This window comes from Protomyctophum parallelum (genome assembly GCF_964188405.1).
Source record: "Protomyctophum parallelum genome assembly, chromosome: 13".
NCBI lineage: Eukaryota > Metazoa > Chordata > Actinopteri > Myctophiformes > Myctophidae > Protomyctophum > Protomyctophum parallelum.
The window spans coordinates 38,076,354-38,082,353 of NC_139708.1; the positions used below are offsets into that span (position 1 = coordinate 38,076,354).

The 6,000-nt window shown below is 49.6% G+C and overlaps 1 protein-coding gene across 1 annotated transcript in view; it reads right to left on the reverse strand.

Annotated features, from left to right (window-relative positions):
* The window catches only part of wbp11 (WW domain binding protein 11), a 317,048-nt gene extending 311,371 nt beyond the window's left edge, over positions 1–5,677 (reverse strand). Inside the window, exon 1 of the mRNA XM_083779977.1 lies at positions 5,668–5,677. The gene's annotated coding sequence lies outside the window, so the exon portion shown is untranslated. The remainder of the gene's footprint in view (positions 1–5,667) is intronic.
* Between the last annotated feature and the right edge of the window lie 323 nt (positions 5,678–6,000).

A 6,000-nucleotide genomic window follows, 5' to 3' on the forward strand; every position in this document is an offset into this window, starting at 1 on the left:
TAACAGTGTGGTGGTGATAGAGGCAGACAGTAGGCTGTAACAGTGTGGTGGTGATCCAGTGGAGGCAGACAGTAGGCTGTAACAGTGTGGTGGTGATCCAGTGGAGGCAGACAGTAGGCTGTAACAGTGTGGTGGTGATCCAGTGGAGGCAGACAGTAGGCTGTAACAGTGTGGTGGTGATCCAGTGGAGGCAGACAGTAGGCTGTAACAGTGTGGTGGTGATCCAGTGGAGGCAGACAGTAGGCTGTAACAGTGTGGTGGTGATCCAGTGGAGGCAGACAGTAGGCTGTAACAGTGTGGTGGTGATCCAGTGGAGGCAGACAGTAGGCTGTAACAGTGTGGTGGTGATCCAGTGGAGGCAGACAGTAGGCTGTAACAGTGTGGTGGTGATCCAGTGGAGGCAGACAGTAGGCTGTAACAGTGTGGTGGTGATCCAGTGGAGGCAGACAGTAGGCTGTAACAGTGTGGCGGTGATCCAGTGGAGGCAGACAGTAGGCTGTAACAGTGTGGTAGTGATCCAGTGGAGGCAGACAGTAGGCTGTAACAGTGTGGTGGTGATCCAGTGGAGGCAGACAGTAGGCTGTAACAGTGTGGTGGTGATGCAGTGGAGGCAGACAGTAGGCTGTAACAGTGTGGTGGTGATCCAGTGGAGGCAGACAGTAGGCTGTAACAGTGTGGCGGTGATCCAGTGGAGGCAGACAGTAGGCTGTAACAGTGTGGTGGTGATCCAGTGGAGGCAGACAGTAGACTGTAACAGTGTGGTGGTGATAGAGGCAGACAGTAGGCTGTAACAGTGTGGTGGTGATCCAGTGGAGGCAGACAGTAGGCTGTAACAGTGTGGTGGTGATCCAGTGGAGGCAGACAGTAGGCTGTAACAGTGTGGTGGTGATCCAGTGGAGGCAGACAGTAGGCTGTAACAGTGTGGTGGTGATCCAGTGGAGGCAGACAGTAGGCTGTAACAGTGTGGTGGTGATCCAGTGGAGGCAGACAGTAGGCTGTAACAGTGTGGTAGTGATCCAGTGGAGGCAGACAGTAGGCTGTAACAGTGTGGCGGTGATCCAGTGGAGGCAGACAGTAGGCTGTAACAGTGTGGTGGTGATCCAGTGGAGGCAGACAGTAGGCTGTAACAGTGTGGTGGTGATCCAGTGGAGGCAGACAGTAGGCTGTAACAGTGTGGTGGTGATCCAGTAGAGGCAGACAGTAGGCTGTAACAGTGTGGTGGCGATCCAGTGGAGGCAGACAGTAGGCTGTAACAGTGTGGTGGTGATCCAGTGGAGGCAGACAGTAGGCTGTAACAGTGTGGTGGTGATCCAGTAGAGGCAGACAGTAGGCTGTAACAGTGTGGTGGTGATCCAGTAGAGGCAGACAGTAGGCTGTAACAGTTTGGCGGTGATCCAGTGGAGGCAGACAGTAGGCTGTAACAGTGTGGTGGTGATCCAGTGGAGGCAGACAGTAGGCTGTAACAGTGTGGCGGTGATCCAGTGGAGGCAGACAGTAGGCTGTAACAGTGTGGTGGTGATCCAGTGGAGGCAGACAGTAGGCTGTAACAGTGTGGTGGTGATAGAGGCAGACAGTAGGCTGTAACAGTGTGGCGGTGATCCAGTGGAGGCAGACAGTAGGCTGTAACAGTGTGGTGGTGATCCAGTGGAGGCAGACAGTAGGCTGTAACAGTGTGGCAGTGATCCAGTGGAGGCAGACAGTAGGCTGTAACAGTGTGGTGGTGATCCAGTGGAGGCAGACAGTAGACTGTAACAGTGTGGTGGTGATCCAGTGGAGGCAGACAGTAGGCTGTAACAGTGTGGTAGTGATCCAGTGGAGGCAGACAGTAGGCTGTAACAGTGTGGCGGTGATCCAGTGGAGGCAGACAGTAGGCTGTAACAGTGTGGTGGTGATCCAGTGGAGGCAGACAGTAGGCTGTAACAGTGTGGTGGTGATCCAGTGGAGGCAGACAGTAGGCTGTAACAGTGTGGTGGTGATCCAGTGGAGGCAGACAGTAGGCTGTAACAGTGTGGTGGTGATCCAGTGGAGGCAGACAGTAGGCTGTAACAGTGTGGTGGTGATCCAGTGGAGGCAGACAGTAGGCTGTAACAGTGTGGTGGTGATCCAGTGGAGGCAGACAGTAGGCTGTAACAGTGTGGTGGTGATCCAGTGGAGGCAGACAGTAGGCTGTAACAGTGTGGTGGTGATCCAGTGGAGGCAGACAGTAGGCTGTAACAGTGTGGTGGTGATCCAGTGGAGGCAGACAGTAGGCTGTAACAGTGTGGTGGTGATCCAGTGGAGGCAGACAGTAGGCTGTAACAGTGTGGTGGTGATCCAGTGGAGGCAGACAGTAGGCTGTAACAGTGTGGCGGTGATCCAGTGGAGGCAGACAGTAGGCTGTAACAGTGTGGTGGTGATCCAGTGGAGGCAGACAGTAGGCTGTAACAGTGTGGTGGTGATCCAGTGGAGGCAGACAGTAGGCTGTAACAGTGTGGCGGTGATCCAGTGGAGGCAGACAGTAGGCTGTAACAGTGTGGCGGTGATCCAGTGGAGGCAGACAGTAGACTGTAACAGTGTGGCGGTGATCCAGTGGAGGCAGACAGTAGGCTGTAACAGTGTGGTGGTGATCCAGTGGAGGCAGACAGTAGGCTGTAACAGTGTGGCGGTGATCCAGTGGAGGCAGACAGTAGGCTGTAACAGTGTGGCGGTGATAGTAATAAAGAGTCCAGTGACAGTCCGGAGCACACGGCTCTCATTTCCATGTGCTGCATGCATGCATGCATGCACGCTGCAGCTGTGTGTGTGTGTGTGTGTGTGTGTGTGTGTGTGTGTGTGTGTGTGTGTGTGTGTGTGTGCGTGATTTACAGCCATATTAAATCCATTACACCAACATGTGTTTTCAACATCGTCCCCTAGCCATGAGACAAGCTGCTTCACAGCACTCTGCAGTCACACAAAAACCTCAAACACGCTGACGTGCTTTATATGGGCACAGAGACCAGGGGAATGTTGGGTGTGTGTGTGTGTGTGTGTGTGTGTGTGTGTGTGTGTGTGTGTGTGTGTGTGTGTGTGTGTGTGTGTGTGTGTGTGTGTGTGTGTATGTGTGCGTGCGTGCTTGTGTGAGAGTGTGAAAAAAGGGAGCGAGAGAGTGTGTGTGTCCTTGTGTGTACTGTACGTGAGAGAAAGAATGCAAAGAGCACGTGTTTGTGGGTGAAAATGTGTTTGCATGCCTCTGTGTGTGCATGCATGCGTGTGTGTGTCCGCTCTGCGCGTCTCCAGGATTTGTGTAAAGCAGAGACGAGAGAGACAGAGACAGAGACAGAGACAGAGACAGAGACAGAGACAGAGACAGAGACAGAGACAGAGACAGAGACAGAGACAGAGACAGAGAGAGAGACAGAGACAGAGACAGAGACAGAGACAGAGACAGAGACAGAGACAGAGACAGAGAGAGAGAGAGAGACAGAGACAGAGACAGAGAGAGAGACAGAGACAGAGACAGAGACAGAGACAGAGACAGAGACAGAGAGAGAGAGAGAGAGAGAGAGAGAGAGAGAGAGAGAGAGAGAGAGAGAGAGAGACAGACAGAGAGAGAGAGAGAGACAGAGACAGAGACAGAGACAGAGACAGAGAGAGAGAGAGAGAGAGAGAGAGAGAGGAGAGAGAGAGAGAGAGAGAGAGAGAGAGAGAGAGATAGAGAGAGAGAGAGAGAGAGAGAGAGAGAGAGAGAGAGAGACACAGAGACAGAGACAGAGAGGTCGGCGCAGAGACAACCATAATGTGAATACATAATAGCTGTTGCCAATATCTCTAGACACTATTTCAACTTTTTATCAATTTTCTTTTTCGTATTATAATGAATGTCCTATATAGCCTATATTCATCACAATTACAATTTAGGCATTTATAGCAGACGCCCTTATAATCCATTTGACCTGGGAACGATTCTACAAATGTCTTCTAGATCCTGACAGCTTTCTGAAAAACCCTACAGTATATGTTTCTATGTCGTTCTCAGACATTTTCATGCCGACCCCCCATCTGAATATAATATATGTCGTTCCAGTGACCTCCCAGAAGCAAAGATTTGAGTTAAAAACATTCCCTCTGAAAGAATACATATTCTGAGATTCGCGCCACATTTTCACAGTTTTTCAAAAATAGCAGACCTACAAGCTCGTATCGTGCCACTTGGTGGCGCGCTATGAGCTTATGAAGCTATATGAGTACATATATAGTGCTATGGGCTATACGTCCACATAAAACGCTAACTGACTGAATCTAATAAAATGCAAAACTATCCTAAATCTATGTCTAAGTTAGCCTTTGCATAATTATACACCTCGCGGCCTCCGAGCGTACGAACAAACGTTCATTGTATATGACTGCAGGTGTGTTGGAAGTGTTATTAGCTCCTTGTTTTATCTGAAGTTTAAAGCTTAATTGTTTTACTGGTATAGTGACTGGGGGGGTGGAAACTAAAGGCTTTGTCCGTTTCTCTTGCAGTGTGATGTGTCAGCGCTCACATTTGCATGTTTAACATGAAAAATGATAATAATAATGTATCTATAGCTTTATGTCTTGAATGCAAAAGAGAGAGGACGTGTGTGCGTGCGTGCGCACGCGCCTGTGCGTGCGTGTGCATATGTCTGCGTGCACGTGTGTGTGCGCGCGTGCACGTGCGCGTGCAATGCGTGAGTATACATGTGCGTGCATGTGTGTGTGCATGTGTATAAGTTTGCACATGGCTTTGGACTTTGGATGTGGTATACTGATGAACTGACATTATAGCACTTCAATACACACACAGTGGCTTTAGGTTTAGACACAGTAAAGGGCTTTGGAATCGTCTGTTCTGAAACCACCATGGATTCAAACCCGGGACTCCTGCTTGGAAATCCACTCATCTATACCAGTGGTTTTCAACCCTTTTCATATCAAGGCCCATTTTATTCTGTATTTGAGCCACGGACCATGCCGTTTGATGAGATTTAGCCTCGCAGACCCAAAACTGAATCGTTGGCTAAGCTTTTGTCGCCCCTTTCAATGCTGTTGGCAAATGTCGATCAAAATATCAATTATTGTGCATTCTGTAATTGTGTAGAGTCTACACTGTAGACTTCTTGTAAATTAAGTAATGCAGATGTTGAACAATAATGTAACTCTTGTGTAATATTGGTTTAATGTTACACTCTCAAGAGTAAAAGATCTACAGTATAAGGGTCCATTTGGTTACCAACTCTCCACCATTTAACTGGGGACCACCTGGAACCCCCTCAAGGACCAAAGGTTGAAAACCACTGATCTATACCAAGAAGGGAAATCATCCAAAGGGGGAATCCCTCCCTCCCTCTACAAGGGGGGGGGGGAGTGTTGTGGGCAACGCCCAAGGTATAGCCACTTGACCCCCCCACGCCCAGAGGTTATCAGCATAGACCTATAGGCGAAGAAGGTTAGAGGCAGATTAACCCCCATAAGAATAAGATAGTATAGCCTAATACATGTGGGGTTATAATAACACAACGCCCTTCAACACAGTGTCACAGTAACATAGGGGAAGGATTGCTGCGACCACGTGTACATTGTGTGTCACACCAGCATAACATATGTCCTCGTTATACTGATGATGCCCAGGAGCGCGCGCGGGGAGGGGGGGGGGGGGGTCTAGGGGCCACCTTGGGGCGTCACTGGTTCGCCACTCAAAACAGGGAAACATTAACCCATTTAGACCTGAGGCCGATTCTAAAAGGTTTTCCAAAACAATCGATGTTTCTATGTCATTGGTGCTTATAACTGGTGCTTGTTCATGTCAAGGACACCCAGAATTATCTGTATTTGGCCGCGGACCCCCGTCTGAAAATATGTTGTTCCAGGGACCCCCCCCCCCCCCCCCCCCCCCCCCCCCCAGAAGCAAAGATTTGAGTTAAAAATGTTCGATCTGAAAGAATATACATGAGACGATTTGAGCCACATTTTCACGATTCTTTTCCAAAATAGCAGATCTACAAGCTTGTAGATCTG